This window comes from Vulpes vulpes, chromosome 1 (genome assembly GCF_048418805.1).
Source record: "Vulpes vulpes isolate BD-2025 chromosome 1, VulVul3, whole genome shotgun sequence".
Classification (NCBI taxonomy): domain Eukaryota; kingdom Metazoa; phylum Chordata; class Mammalia; order Carnivora; family Canidae; genus Vulpes; species Vulpes vulpes.
The window spans coordinates 196,563,332-196,579,730 of NC_132780.1; the positions used below are offsets into that span (position 1 = coordinate 196,563,332).

Consider the following 16,399-nt stretch of genomic DNA (forward strand, 5'->3'; position numbering starts at 1 on the left):
AACTGGACCCCCAGGAGTGTTTAACTATCAAGCTAATCCACACTCAGCTTCTGGCAGGTCATCAGTTACAGTTAAGTTTTCCTACTAGTTCCTGGCTTCATTAGCTTATGCTCCCAGCAAGCTGTGATTCTTTGTATTTGCCTGTCTCTCCAGTTTTGGGGGCATTAGTTTACTCTGTGATCTCAGTTCTCTGATGGATCTAAGAAGAACTGTTGCTTTTTAGTTTAACTTTGTTCCTACTATAAGGACAAGAGTGACAACTTCTAATTTCTTTCATGTCTGAGTGGAAACCAGAATTCAATATCCTTTTGATTCTCATCATTCCTTGAACACTTTTTTATTTTCTGAAACAAGAAGGTGTTCAGGTTCATCTTGCACTTTTCCCAAGGGAGTCTTGGCTACTTTTAGTGGAGAATATTATTTAGAAATCAACATCTGGACACAAAGTATCCTCAATGCTATGGGGGTATCATTACTTCTAGAATCCAGGAGCACATACTAGGAAATTTATATATTTATATACATACACATACCCTATATTTATTTCTCTATCCATCCATCCTTCTCTGTATATGATAAAAACTATACTCATACCTCCAATTCCTTTTTTCATTTGATACCTCCAATTCCAACCCAATATCCTAGAAACATTCTAGTTGTCCCTATGTCCATGTTTCTCTTTTGTTCAACAGTAAGAAACCTGGTTCCCATTTTCCTTACTGTATTAATTGTTTGCACAATCCTAAAAAACATAAAAAGTAGTTTCAGAACTCCTATCCACTACCACTGAGAAAAGTACATCTAATAAAATTGGAATGATACAGAGATTAGCATGGTCCTTGCACAAGGATGACATGGAATACTTGTTTTTTGTTCTTTTCAGGGGAGGGGGGTGGGCAAAGAGAGGAGGAGTGGTAAAATTTCCAGATAATAAAATGCACAAATACTAACTGCACCTTATTAATTTTGACAAATGTATGTAATTTGATGAGTTATGGAACAATTCCCACTTTCATCACCTCCAAAATTCCCTTGTGCTTTTTAGTCAATCCCCACCTCCTCTGAAGCAATCACTGTTCTGATTTTTCACAATAGTTTTGTCTAGCGCTTCATAAAAATGGCATATTCTTTTATGTCTCAATTCTTTCACCCAGCACTATTTTAATGTTCATCCAGGATACCACATTATGAGTAGTTCATTCCTTTTTGTTGTTCCATAGTAACTCCTTGTATGAAGATATCAGCTTGTTTACCCATCTTATATTTGAGATAAAAGATTCAGGAGTACCTCAAGTCACACAGTTAACTGGATAAGAATTCCAAGGACCTCAGAACCAGAAGTATTCTAAACTCTTGATTCTTGGTTTGGTGTTCTCTTCACTTTAGCAAAGTACCACTCAAACAAATTTTAGAAATAACTAAGGCACCTGGGTGGCTCAGTTAGTTAAGCATCTAACTCTTGATTTGGGCTCAGATCATGATCTCAGGGTCATGAGATCAAGTCCCACATTGGGCTCCATGCTCAGCAGGGAGTCTGCTTGAGAGTCTTTCCTTTTCCCTTTTCCTCTGCCCCGCCCCCCCCCCCCCCCAACCCGCTCACAAGCACACTGTCTAAAATAAATCTCTAAAGGGCAGCCCCGGTGGCTCAGCGGTTTAGTGCCACCTTCAGTCTAGGGGGTAATCCTGGAGACCCGGGATCAAGACCCACATTGGGCTCCCTGCATGAAGCCTGCTCCTCCCTCTGCCTGCATCTCTGCCTCTCTCTCTCTGTGTCTCTCATGAATAAATAAAATCTTTTAAAATAAAATAAAATAAATCTTTAAAAAATAACAAAAACTCCAGGGATATATTTTTATCATATTTAGTGATAAGGAACTACCTATATGTAATCACATCACAGATGTGATATTTTTCAAAATTATCACTGTGATACTTTCCAATGAGTTTTTTTTTTTTTTAAAGATTTTATTTGACAGAGAGAGAGTACGCGTGCATGCACAAGCAGCAGGAGTTGCAGGCAGAGGGAGTGGGAGAAGCAGTTTCCTTACTTGAACAGAGTACTATATGGGGCTCGATCCCAGGACCCTAGGATCATGACCTGAGCTGAAGGCAGACACCTAACTGACTGAGCCACCCAGGCACCCCTCCAATGAGTTAACAGGAAATGAAAAATATCCAAAATTATTATTTTTTTAAATATCCAAAATTAAAAGGTTATTGAATAAAATGCAAATATTTTTAGTATCAGACCTTTAAGAATAACAGTTAACACTGGCATTTCTTCCATAATCCATACTCCTTCCTAATCCTTCTACCAATGCTGATTTCAAATTTACTTGACATTTCTTAAAGATCTCTTAAACATTTACCTTATAATCAGTTTTCAATGAAAGTAATTTATACATTCATTAACTTCTTCAGTTTAAACCTATAAACTACCAAGAGGAGTACTCGCCTAATTTTAGCATTTCTAGGCAATTTTTAGCCTTTTGAGTCTCTCAAGTCTGTCAAATCATCTAATTCCCTATTTAGAAAACCTATCAATCTCTCTCTCTTTAAAACATAACAAAAAAGACAGTTTTTCTTCAACCCATAATCTTTAAGCTCCTTCTCAAACCACAATTAACTTACTAATTCTGATCTAAGGACAGTAATTTTTCTGTACTGTGAAATGCTACTACTTACCCCTCATGATAAAAGTGTATGGTAGTACCATTCAAGGTGACCTTAACTCACTGCTATGAACTGAAGGGCCAAAAGGAGAACACCAAGAGTGAGACTGCCATTAGGCAAAGATTGTCCCACTACCTCTCCTACTGCCCCAAACACCCTGCATGTTGGCCCAAATCTAGCTGAACTTCCCGAAGATGAAGTAATAGAGAAAGTAACAGAGAATTTGAGAGTTCTTCGTCAAAAGCTATGAACGAATCTATGGATCTGTAATATTTAATGTAACCTCCATTGTAAGGTTCCCTTCTAATAGGTTTTTAGATATCTCACATATTCCAAAATAACATCCATCTCACAAGAACATGGTGAAATATAAAGTATACCTTGATGCTCCCACAAGTTAGGGGTTATTATTTAATTTTCCTTATGTGAGAGAACAGATTAACTTTAGACTTCATCAATCTATCATATATATGATGACCCAAGAACTTAGTCTATAACACAAACAAGGTAGATGAGACCAATTGACTTATCCTATATTTCATTTACAAGTCACAATCCTTAGCTCATAATTTATGTAAACTAAAATGCTAATTATTATTTGGAGTGAAGAAAATGAAAGGTTTCACATGTATTCAGAGCACTGAATACAATTCTATAACAAAACTTCCCAACTGCCAGTCACTACATCAAGGACAAATGATGGTTTGATTAACAGCTATGGCAAAGACAGCTGTTTAGCACTTGGCTTCACCTTTTGGTTTTAGGTTCTCAAAATTCCTGTGAACTTCTTCTTTCATCCAAACAAAATAAAAAATTTTGATATAGCCAAGATAACATGCCTAAAGAGCTACACTCCAAGTCTAATGATATTAGACTTGAAAGAAAAAGAAATACCAGGGCTGTAATGTCACCTGCTCATTTTTCCTTTGTGCCATTAGAAAAATTTTACAAAGTAGGTTAATGTGTAAGGTATACTTTCCTGAACTCCTTAATACTTTTCATCCTACTTCTTCCTTAAAAATATAGTGGCCAAAATAAAGGAAATTTGTGGAAGGCAATGATTAATCCAGAGAACTAATGTAAGTAGTCAGACAAGTGGTCATCTCATCATCTTCAAGAATTAGCAGAAGATAATAAGATGGCAATGGATAAAGAATGTAAGAAGGACGTGGAACCTGGCAAACCGCCTTGGAAGGGAAGGAAAAACAGAAACTTTTGGTCCTAGTTAAAGTGTCAATGAGAATATACTCTCGGAAGGAAAAAAAGTGTTAACAAAAATATAGATAAAATAAAGACAAGTAAAAGTAGTAAATAAACTTAGAAATTGGAGTACTAGAGTTACCCTTACAAAGCTTACAAAGAAAGTATCTTTTAAAAATATTTTCTGGCCTAGTTGTCCTAAAGAAATTAGAAGAATAAGCCAACAATCAACCATATATTTTTACTGAACACCTAGTACATAAATGATGTTGTATAGGTACTGTGATTTTATTTATATTTTTAGAAGACTTTATTTGAGAAAGAGCAAATATGCACACAAGCAGGGAGGTAGGGCAGGGGCAGAGGGAGAACCAGACTCCCCGCTGAGCAGGGAGCCCAATGTGGCTAGATCCCAGGACCCTGAGGTCATGACCTGAGCCAAAGGCAGAGGCTTAATGTACTGAGCCACCTAGGTGCCCCAATAATGTGATTTTAAAATGAATTTAATATAGTCTCTTGCCTTGACTCTAGCCGGGAATAGGGTTGGGGCACCAAGTCAAATATATAACAGAGATGGAAACAAAATGCTTAGGGAACCTAGAGAAAAGAAAAATTAATTAGAACAGGGGTGTGGCAAAAAAGGTTTCATAGAAGTGATATTTGCACTGGACTTTAAAGAATGGGCAAGAATTTAATAGACATAGACAGGAAAAGGTAGTGCAAAAAAAAAATAGAAGGAATACTATAAGAAAGGTATGTTAGAAAAAAGTGTAGGATATATTCAGGAAAATCCAAGTGTCTAAGTGAGATGGAAATCTAGAGTTCGTGATAAAGAGAAAGAAAAATGAGAAAAGCCTAGAGAAGCAGATTGGAAAAGAGACTGAGGAGTCCCTAAACACTACACCATAAGTTCATTTTTAGCAGTAAAGATTCAAATTATTTTGAGCCTTAGAAACACACACAATCTAGGTTCTTAACTATCAGATAAGCCTGCACACAAGTTAAATTTCACTTTAACAACTGTTCTGTCTTGCAGTCATCAATTACCAATGGTCCTTTGAAATTTAGAATCAGAATAAATGTAAAAGCTGGGTAAATGCTAAATTTTAAAGCAGATCCAGCTGCTCAATGGTCAACATGATTATAGATAAATAGGGTGACCATTTGTCATCTAAACTGGGATTTTTCTGAACAGAGGCACTATTAATAATTATGCTAGTATAAATTAGGAACATTCCAAGCAAACTGGGATGAATGGTTAACCTAGTTATAAAAACTCCCAAAATCAAAGGGACTCTTTTCTTATATTCTTTTCAGTGGGAATCTCCTACTGTGGAGCAGGAGGAGAATCTAGCATTTGATATTGAGATTCGTAACTATGGCATTTTAAAGAGACACATATTAAAAACGAATAACATCTATTTTTATAGTAGCAGAGACTTGAAGGGTGAATGACTTCATGCAAATCTGTGTCAGACTTCTTTACCTTAACTAATGATAACCATGAACACAAGAGGAACTATACATATTGGTTACTAACCTCACAAGCACGTTTAAACTTAGATGGTATTCCCTGAGTTTCTGTGTTTAATTTGAAAACTAGTTAATTTTCAACCATTTCAAAGCATATTGCTTTTGTTTTAATATAGTACGAGAGAAGAAAAATCTGTTTTGCTACAATTACAGAAAACACTTGATCGTTTGCAAAAGATTGTTATGTGGGTGGCTGCAACACTTGGCCTTTGACCTCTTGCCAAATACCATACCACATGTGTTCTGAATCACCAGTAAACCCAGATGCCCTCATGTGAGGTACTCCAAATCCAACCAGAAATTAATTAAGAGACAAAACAATCCTATGGTTTTCATGAATGAAGCCAAGACCTTCTTAAAAATGGGGGAGAGGAGGAAAGAGCTTTAAATGGCTAATGTCAGGACTGTAGGAAAATAATTTAACTTTTTTTTTTTAAGATCTTATTTATTTATTCATGAGAGACACAGAGACATAGGCATAGGGAGAAACAGGCTCCCCAGAGGGAACCCAAAGTGGGACTCCATCCCAGAACTCTGGGATCACATCCTGAGCTGAAGGCAGACAGATGGCTCAACCGCTGAGCCACCCAGGCATCCCTTTAACTTCTAAATATTCATTCTGGTCAAAGTCTAAGACCTGATAAAGAAGGTCTTGACACTGCAAAAAGAAATCAAACTTTTGATATTAAAAAATACTTGTAACCACCTAATACCACAGGTTGGCCAACTTTTTCTCTAACAGGACAAATAGTACATTTTTAGGCTTTATGGGCCATAGAGTCTCTGCTGCAAATATCTATACCTTCTAAAGCACAAAAACAGCTACAGGTAGTATGGAAATAAATGGAAGGGGCTGTGATCCAATAAAACTTTACTTACAAAAACAGGTGGTGGGCAGCCCCAGTGGTGCAGCGGTTTAGCGCCGCCTGCTGCCCAGGGCGTGATCCTGGAGACCCTGGATGGAGTCCCATGTCAGGCTCCCTGCATGAAGCCTGCTTCTCCCTCTGCCTGTGTCTCTGCCTCTCTCTCTCTCTCTCTCTCTCTCTCTCTATCTCTATGAATAAATAAATAAAATCTTTAAAAACAAAAAAAACAGGTGGTGGGGCTGGATTTGGTTCTATGGGCTGTATGAGAGTATAAGCTCCTTTGTATTATTCTTGTTTTTGGCAGTGTCTGGTACATAATATGTGCTCTGAAAATGTTCACAGATGAACCATATTATTTAATCAAAAAACATAAGCGAAATGTCTGAGCTATCTTGGTACATTGTGTTTACTCAATATTATTTGAGACTAACTTCTTAGTTATTTTGCGTGAGAAATACTTATTTCTAAAACTTTTTTTCATTTAAAACACATTAATTGTAATATTAATCATGGTCATGTCACTATTGAACTTTGCTTACCAAAGATTAATACTAATTTTCTGGCTCCTTGGGGCCATTTACATAAATAGGTAATCTGATTACACAGTATAAGGACTAGAGCTGAAAGGTCATGTTGAGTTAAAGCCAGAGTTAATACCATGGCAAGTGAGAGTCAAAAGCAGGTGGAAAGAACCCTGCAGAGAAGACTGGTGTGCAGAGAAGAGAATGGAAGAGAAGACAGACCTGTTTGTACCATGCAGTGAAGATCTAAGAGATTTCTCTATTATAATAATAAATCTCCTTTTTATTAGAGCTTCTTTGAAAGGGCTTCTGTTCTTTGCAGTTAAACAATTCCTGACTAGAAAATAGATTATGAAACATTTTGGAGAGGAGTTAGTATTTGAGCTGAATTTTTTTTTTAAAAAATGAACAGACAGGGAGATTCCAGTCTACATGGAGTAATAAGGAACAGATTTACCCTCCTGCCTGAAACAAAAACAACAAACCCCAAGTTTTCAGACATTAGACAATGGCTGGTAAGAAGAGTAATCCCTGACAGAGGGGAAACAAAGTGAGCCCTCTTCTAATAGCTACCTGCTTAGAGGGAGCCTCCAGGGAGCAGAGGCAGAAGGAAGCCGAGTGGAGACCAGCAACCTGAGGAAGCATGAGTCCAAGTTTGCTGGAGCATGCGTCCAAGTTTGCTGGAACATGCGTGGTCAAGTACCAGAGAGGAGACAGTTGCAGAGAGAGAGTAGATCCGGGGAGGACTCCCTGAAGACTTACTGAGTAGTATCAGCGCATGCTTGTGAGGAACCTACTCAAAGCAGCAAAAGAACTAAAAGGAGCAGAAGGAACAATTTCAGGTGGTCAGACAGTGGCAGGAATAATGTATTTCATCCAGAAAGGAAAAAGTCTCATCCTTCACAGGACATCAGGCAGGATAATCACAAGGTCATTGCCTCAGTAATGGAGCAAAATTAGCCCTATATAAAGTCTGCTCTGTTTCACCTGAACAAGCATAAAAATAGCATTGAAAGTGTCAAACGATTTCCAAGTAACAGCGTCCTGGAATAAAACTCAAGAATATTTCTAGAAATACAAAATAACCCAAACATAAGGTTAAATTCATAATGTCTGACATCTAATAAAAAATTATCAGGCATGGAAATAGAATAATATGGCCCATAATGAGAAGAAAAAGCAGCAATAGAAACAAGCCAAGAACTGGTAAGTACTGGGATCAGCAAAGATACCAAGATAACTCTTTTGACTATAAATCCGTACGCTGAAGGAAGTGGAGGAATGCTTGGACACGTTAAGCAGAGATGCGGACAATATAAAAAGAATGTGAATCAAAATTTACATCTTACCAGAGATGAAAAATGTTTGAGATGAAAAGTACAATGGATGGAATTAATAGCACATTAGAAATGCCAGAATTAAAGATTAAAAACTTAAAAGCAGTAATAGAAATTACCCCAAATGAGGCACAAAATAAGCCTGAAAAAAAAAAAAAGATCAAAACATTAGTAACCTATGCAACAACTTGAAACAGACTCATATGTGTAATAGGAGTCCTCAAGATGGGAGGATAAGTGCTATATAAAATTACAAAAAAAAAAAAAAAAAAGAGGAAAGTATGGGCTTAAAGTAGTGCGTAAGAGCAAGCTATAACAGATTATAGAGAAGAGGAAAGAAATGATAAAAGCCGTACATCTGGCTACAAATCTGACAATGGCAGACAAGTAACCTAGGTAGAAGCTGCTGACTCTAAGAAAGGACCAGGATTAGTATGCAATGGTAAGAAAAGAAGAGAGAAGTGAGAATATTTCAAAGAAATAATAGGAATTCATGATTAACTATATACTGGAAAGGAGAATGTTAGAGGTTGAAGTTTTGAAAAGGATAAGACTAAGTTTGAATCCCAGCTTCTCTATTTACTATTTGAACTTGGATAGGTTATTTAATCTCTCTCTGCCTTCATTTCCTCACTAGTAAACTGAAGATAATAGCAGTACCTAAGTAACAAGGCTGTTTTGATAATTAAAGGAGTTAAAACATGTAAAGTACTTTGGCATGTATTAAGTGCTTAATAAATACTGGCTACAGCAGTTCTCAAATCTTTTGGTCTCAGGACTGCTTTTCACTCTTAAAAGTTATGGTGGACCCTGAAGAATTTTACCTGGGTAATATCTGTTAATAATTACCATATTTAATTTCTTTAAACCTGAGAAATATATAAAATATTAACATTTTCATTCATTAAAAACAATAAAACTATTACATGTTAACATGAATAGCATTTCATTTTATTTTTCAGAAGAAAAAAATTGGTGTGAAGAGAGAAACTGTTTTACATTTTTGTAAATCTCTCTAATGTCTGGCTTACTAAGAGAAAGCTGGGTTCTCGTATCTGCCTCTGCTCAATCTGTTGCTCATGTTGTTTTGGCTGGGAAAGACAACCAACCAATCTGTGTTATGTAGAAGTTAATACACCCAAAAAAGCTAAGATAGCATCTCCTGGGTAAAATGACTAAGTTTAAAAAAGGAGACAGCATAGTATTGGTTCTGTAACTCTTGAGAGTACTCAAGAGCAAAGTAAGAGATTACCTAAAAACTATTCTAGTCAGCTCACAAGAGTAAGCGCCCAAGAAACTATTAAATTTATCCCACATGGGTTTTAAGGAGCACTGTAGAAAGGATGGAACCATAAAGAATTCTCACGTAAGATAATAGAGATTCATAGTTCTACATGAATAGTAAGGAAATGCCTGGGCCTAAGCTGAGAGTTGGGAAAGTTCTAAGTCTAAGAAGCCAGATGTCCAAAGAACACAAAGGGAAAGAGAGTAAGGCCAAGTAATGGAATCTGGGGCAGGTGGGGAGTCTAAGGGGGTGCTGGTGCTCAGCAGAAGGAAAACAACTCTTTTTTTATGGCAAAAGATTTAAACCTATTTTATCAGAGAAGATATGTGAGTGGCAAATAAGCACATGAAAAGATGTGCAGTATCCTTAGTCCTTAGAAATGAAAATTAAAACAGTAAGGTAGGATTTCATTCCCACTAGAAAGGATACAATTTAAAAAAGACTAAACCAGAACCAAATGTTAAGAATATGGAGAAATTGGACCTCTCATACACTGTTGGAGGTAATGCAGAATGAAATGCTACTTTGGAAAAGAGTTTGGTGGTTTCTCATGAAGTAAACTATATGACCCGCCATCTCATCCCTAAGTATCTGTAAGAGAAATGAAAAAATACATTCACACAAAGACTTGTAACATGACTGCTCACAGCAGCTTTATTTCTAACAGTTCAAACCAGAAACAATCTAAATGTCCAGATCCTTGTGAATAGTATATCCATATAATGGGATTGCTATATCCTTAGCAATATAAAGGAACATACTACTCATACATGCAAGAATATGGAGGAGGGTACAAATGACTACATATTCTGATTCCATTTACATGAAATTCTGGAAAAGGCAAAACTATAGTAATTATAATGTATATTGTAATTAGATGTAGTAATTATAGCGACAAGGCGGATGTGGTTGCTGGAGGTAGGAGGGAGGGAGATTTGATTGAAAGGGACACAAGGAAACTTTTTAGGGTAATAGAAATGTTCTATATATCATGATTGTGGTGATGGTAGTTACAGGATTGCTACCTTTGCCAAAACTCGTCTATTTATATACTTAGGATTGGTCAATTTTCTTTCATGTAAGTCATACCTCAATAAAATTAAGGAAAAAGAACCGAAGAATGAACAAATCTTCATCTTATCAGTCACTCACCAGGATTTCTCAATGCTTCACAGAAAATGGCAGTAGGTAGGAAGTATAGATATGGAAATCATTGACAAGAAAGAACAGGGAGTTGATAGGAATGATGCAGTCAAAAGAAGAATATGCCATTTTTATTAGATTTCAATCATTCCAAAAATGAGATTTGCTTCTAAAATAGATCTTTATCAGTCCAAAATATGTTTCATTGTAATAGTATTTCTTTCATTATGTTCTAAGACTATCTAAAAGAGAAGCATTCCAGACCTTTTCTGTCAGAAACTCTAGGTGCAAAGTCCCCAAATCTCCCTTTTAAATTGCTCCCAAAGAAATTATTTTGTGTAGTGCATGGCTCAGTCGGTAGAACATGTGACTTGACTCAGGACTGTGAATTCGAGCCCCACGTTGGGTGTAGAGATTACTTAAAAATCTTTAGGGCGCACCTGGATGGCATATTTGGTTAAGTGACTGACTCTTAGTTTCAGCTCAGATCCTAATCTCAGGGTTGTGAGACTGAACCCTGCATGGGGCTCTGTGCTGGGCCTGGAGTCTGCTTAGAATTCTCTCTCTCCCTGTCTGCTTTCCCTCTTAAAAAAAAATTATTTTGCAAACTGAATCACAGAGAATCACTGTACTAGAAGGAATATACACATATGCACGTGCTTGTGTGTATACACACACACAAGGTTTGCAACTGCTCCAAGTGAATAGTATTAAATAGCATATGTGATTTCCTTATGAAAACACAGAATCATCATTACTTCATGGAGATGTAAGCAGCTCAAATGAGATCATCTGCAAAAATCACTTAGGATACTGCCAAGGTACTCAATGTATTGCTTGCCAATCATCCTGGACTTGAGTAGGGAGACAATTCTAAGTAAAGAAAAAAAAAAAGATCCTTTAACCATATCAAGTATGAAGCTCCATGATTCTATATTGCTTCTGTTTCACCACTATCTATCTGTTAGTAGTAGGTGATAGCCACTTCAATTTTAATTACTATTTGTAATATCATATTTTCTTTAAATATGTGATTTTTAGAAAGCAATATGCTAAGTTTTCCACTTTATAAATTCTGCTGACTTGTTAAAGGATTTCCTATGTGCTTTCTCTGTACATTTGACTTAATTTCAAACATCTTTAAAATCAAGTCAAAAGAAGACACAGTGAAGCAAAACAACATTAAGAACTATAGAGAACAAAGCTAGGTGAATAGCCAAGGTCTTTACCTTCAAGAGGTGGTTTGTGTATCTGTGTGAGACAATATACATAAAACTTACCATTTTAACTTTCTGAGTGTATATAATTCAGTCATATTAATAAGCACATTCACATTGTTGTATAACCATTATAAGCGCATTCACACTATTGTATAACTATTATCACTATCCATTTCTAGAATATTTTCATCATCCCAAACTGAAACTCTGCACCCACTTAATAATAAATCCCCATATCCCCTTTCCCCAGCCCCTAGTAATCACTAATTTACTTTCTTTCTCTATGAATTTAACTATTCAGATACCTCATACAAGTGGAGTCATACAAGATTGTCCTTCTGTCATAAGTTTTTCCTACTAATTTTTACTGCATATCTAGGCACCAACCAAGCACTGAGGACACAAAGACTGGCAAACATACTCACCTGTCCTCACAAAACTTACACTCTAATAGGGAAGTCAGATAAGTCAAAAACAACTACTTGCATGTCAGTGTGATAACAGCTCTAAGAGAGGCACAAAATACAATGGTGGCACAAAGGATTAATTAACTTTGAGGAAAGTCAGGAGCATTTCACAACGGAGGTGATGTCTCAGGACATTTTAAAATAGGAAGAATTCACTGAATGGACATTGTCATTTAATCCAGAGGAGTGGCATTCATTCATTGATCAAACCTTTAATGAGGAGCAACACTATCACCAGTGCTCCATACCTACAACAGCCAGGTTCTTGGCTTTCCTTAAGCTTTAAGTAAATACAGAACCATGAGATATACCTCTGAGGAAGAGCAAGCAGTTCAGACTAACGAGCAAAGTGCCTGGGGAAGAAATGAGGCTGGGAAGGCATTCAGGTATCAGATCATAGAAAAGTCATCTAGTGTTTTATTCTATACTGTAGGCCAGTTTCAGAACTTAATGGTGGCATCTGCCAGAAGTACATATTCCTAGACAACTGCAGAGGTTTTTGTTTCATGTCTGGGATAGACCTCAGGAATCTGAATACCCCCAGGTGATTCTAATACAGTCATATCCATGGACTACTTTTTGGGAATACCTCTGTAAAATACAGAAAGCTAATGATGGCTTCAAAAGAGAATAATATGGGATCCCTGGGTGGCGCAGCGGTTTGGCGCCTGCCTTTGGCCCAGGGCGCGATCCTGGAGACCCGGGATCGAATCCCACTTCGGGCTCCCGGTGCATGGAGCCTGCTTCTCCCTCTGCCTATGTCTCTCTCTCTCTCTCTCTGTGACTATCATAAATAAATTAAAAAAAAAAAAGAATAATATGAATAGGTCGTATGTTTTGGTTTATTAATTTCCCCCTTATTTATAAAGTAATATATGCTTTTATAAGATATGAAAAAGCACAGAAAAGAAAAACATTACTCAAATCTACCATATTCATATTGTTTTATTATTTGTTTATATTATATACACTTTTAAACAGAAGGATCATATTATACAGACCATTTTGAAGCCTATTTTCTTCACTCAGCCACACAAGGGAACATTTCCCCTTTATATTCTTTCTTAGATTTTTGAGGACTATACGGCAGACCATATGTAACATATAGATGGAACTACTCTTCATTTTTTAACACTTAGGTTATTTGCAGTTTTTTACCTACTTTCTCCTGTACCACTGTCAATATGTCCTCATTTGGACAAAATCTGGGTTTTAGAAAGATCACTCCAGTGACTTTATACGGGCTGAATTTGAAAAGAAGTGAATTCAGAGACAAGCTGAAAGACTATTATGATGGGCCAAGCTAATATAATGAGACCTCAATTAAAGTATTAACAATGGAAATGGACAGAGAATGGATTTGAAAGTCTACAATCTACATGTAAAGATTTGTCATCTGTGTAAGACTATATACAAAAAAATAATTCCTTTTCTTCAATAAATATTTACCAAAGCACTGCAATGTATCAAAGAGTAATTACTGAGATAAAACATATCAGGATAAAAAGAACACTATGCATATGTACTTCTCTGTGTGTTCATGTACGTGTAGGATCAGGGTTCCAATTGCATTTAAGGAATTCAGAGTCTTCCTTTTTATCAGAGGAAAAACAATTCCCTGTTCTGATTCTACAACTGCAGAAGGAGAGCCAGAAAGTGTCATAGTTGTCAACAAAAGCTTGACCCTCTGTTCTCAAGTTACATGCTGGGGCTGTGGCGGGAATTTAACACACTAAACAAGAAACTGCCCATGATCAGGTTTACTTCAATTTTTTAAAAGAAAATTGAAGCATATACTGGGGTTTTCTGCCAAAAAAGCAAATGTTTCATGCATTTGGCTCCTTGTCCTTTTATGTGGCTAGTGTCCAATATCAACTTGGAGATGTCCCCATTTCAAAATCTGCCAGCTACTGAAACATGGGTCAAACAAAACATTTTTCCTTTCTGTGAAAAAGTATAACGTATCATGACAAGGAATCTTACTAGGTAAAGCGGAGTTCACATAAAAAATGCTTACAATGAACCAGTTCCCCCTACTATCTTTTTTTATACTAATACCATTAAGCTTCAGATTTCAAAAAGGGCTTTTTTTATAATTAAATATTAGGTTCTTGAATCACACATATCACTAAGATTCTTTAGTAAATCTGACAATCCTCAATTAGTGTAAATGAAAAAAATTAGAAGTATATCTTACTTTCCTTTTGAGATAACATTCCTTTATTCATCTATCATATTTTTTCAAAACTAGAGAGATCTCATTTATCATTTCTGATCATTTGAAACATATGTATATATTCAAAAAACTTTCCCACACTTTGAAATTTCTTAGTTTCATTTATATTGGTTGGTTTATTAGTTTTTAGTGATCTCAAAGCTTACATGCATTAAAAAAAAAAAAAAAAACCTCCTTTAAAAAAAAGGCATCTCATCTATACTTCCAAAACACCTTCTCAATTAATAGACCACAAAAACCCAAAATACTAAAATTGATTATTTACTTGTACTTTACTTCATGTCAATTTTACATAGTCCTAGGAGACTAAACATATCTGGGTCTAGCCACTTGATAATACGTAGTATTAATTTTTAATTCCAAATTAAATATATTCTACTACAATAACTGAAGGTATAATTCAGAATGAAAACCAGTAAATTTCAAGTGATTAACACAGAAAAATAAGACATAAAATTAAAACATACTTTAGTTGCCAAGTCACTGAAATTATTACATTATATTCTATCTTCACAACAGTAGCCATAATCTTGGGCCATATCTCATCATCCTTAAATCTAGTCAGACTGCTTTTTAGTTGGTACAAAATATATTAACATATTTTACTAATAACCAAAGATCTCAAGACATGCCCAAAAAAGTACATGCCTTTATATGATAGCTTCGCCTTCTAAAATAGCAATACTTCGAGCAGCCCAGGTGGCTCAGCGGTTTAACGCCGCCTTCAGTTCAGGTCAAGATCCTGGAGACCCGGGATCGAATCCCACATCAGGCTCCCTACATGAAGCCTCCTTCTCCCTCTGCCTGTGTCTCTGCCTCTCTCTCTCTCTCTCTCTCTGTGTCTCTCATGAATGAATGAATGAATGAATGAATGAATAAATAAATAAATAAATAAATAAAATCTTAAAAAAAATAGCAATACTTCAGGAATAGCAACAATGATTATCATCAAGGAAATCTCCCTAAAAGATAATCTCATATCAGAAAAAAAAGATAAAAAGATTGGGGGGGAAATAAGAAAAAACTTATAACGAATCATATAAAAGCTATGAGACAGCATCTTATAGTCTAACATCCATTTAACTAAAATCACATAGAGAAGAGAGGACAATTCAAAAGAAATAACATGAAGAGATAATGGCTGAGAGTTTTCCTCATTATATAAAAGATACCAAACCAAAGAACCAAACAGTTCAGAGAACACCAAAAAAGCAAAAAGACAAAAAAAAAAAAAAGAAAGAAAGAAAAGGCAAAAAGACATCATGTTCAAAAGCAAAGGCAAACTGGGGTGCCTGGGTGCCTCTGCCTCCAGCTCAGGTCATGATCCCAGAGTCCTAAGATCAAGCCCCACAATCAGGCTCCCTGCTCAGTGGGGAGCCTGTTTTTCCTTCTCCCTCTGCCATCTCATTCTCTAATAAATAATAAAATCTTAAAAAAAAAAAAAAAAAGGTAAAGGCAAACCATACCCAAAGATAAAGAAAAAAGAGGGGGGAAAAAAAAAGAAAGATACTTTATACACAGAGAACCAAAGGTAAGAATTACAGCAAAACTACAACGAGCCAGACAACAGAGTGGTATCTTTCAAAAGAAAAAAAAAAGGCAATCTACAATTCTATACTCAGCAAAAAAAAAAATATTTCATAAAAAGGAAAGATAAAATTTTCAGAAAAACAAAAACTGAGACAGGGCACCAGTTTTGTACTACAATAAAATAAATGTTAAAGGAAGTTCTTCACACAGATGGAGTATGATACCAGACAGAAACTTGGATCCACACAAAGAAATCAATACCACTAAGTGTGACATAAATGAAAGTAAATACAAAAAGGAAAAAAAAAAAACAAAAAACAAAAAAGAAAGTAAATACAAAACTTCATTTATTTGTAATTGCCCTTAAAAGATATCTAAAGTAAAAATA

At 35.9% G+C, this 16,399-nt stretch overlaps 1 protein-coding gene and 1 pseudogene across 5 annotated transcripts in view; one reads left to right on the top strand and one right to left on the bottom strand.

Moving 5' to 3' along the window:
• The window catches only part of REV3L (REV3 like, DNA directed polymerase zeta catalytic subunit), a 179,356-nt gene that overhangs the window by 143,463 nt on the left and 19,494 nt on the right, over window positions 1–16,399 (bottom strand). The gene's annotated exons all lie outside the window — the stretch shown is intronic.
• Window positions 784–880, top strand: LOC112925216 (U6 spliceosomal RNA; annotated as a pseudogene).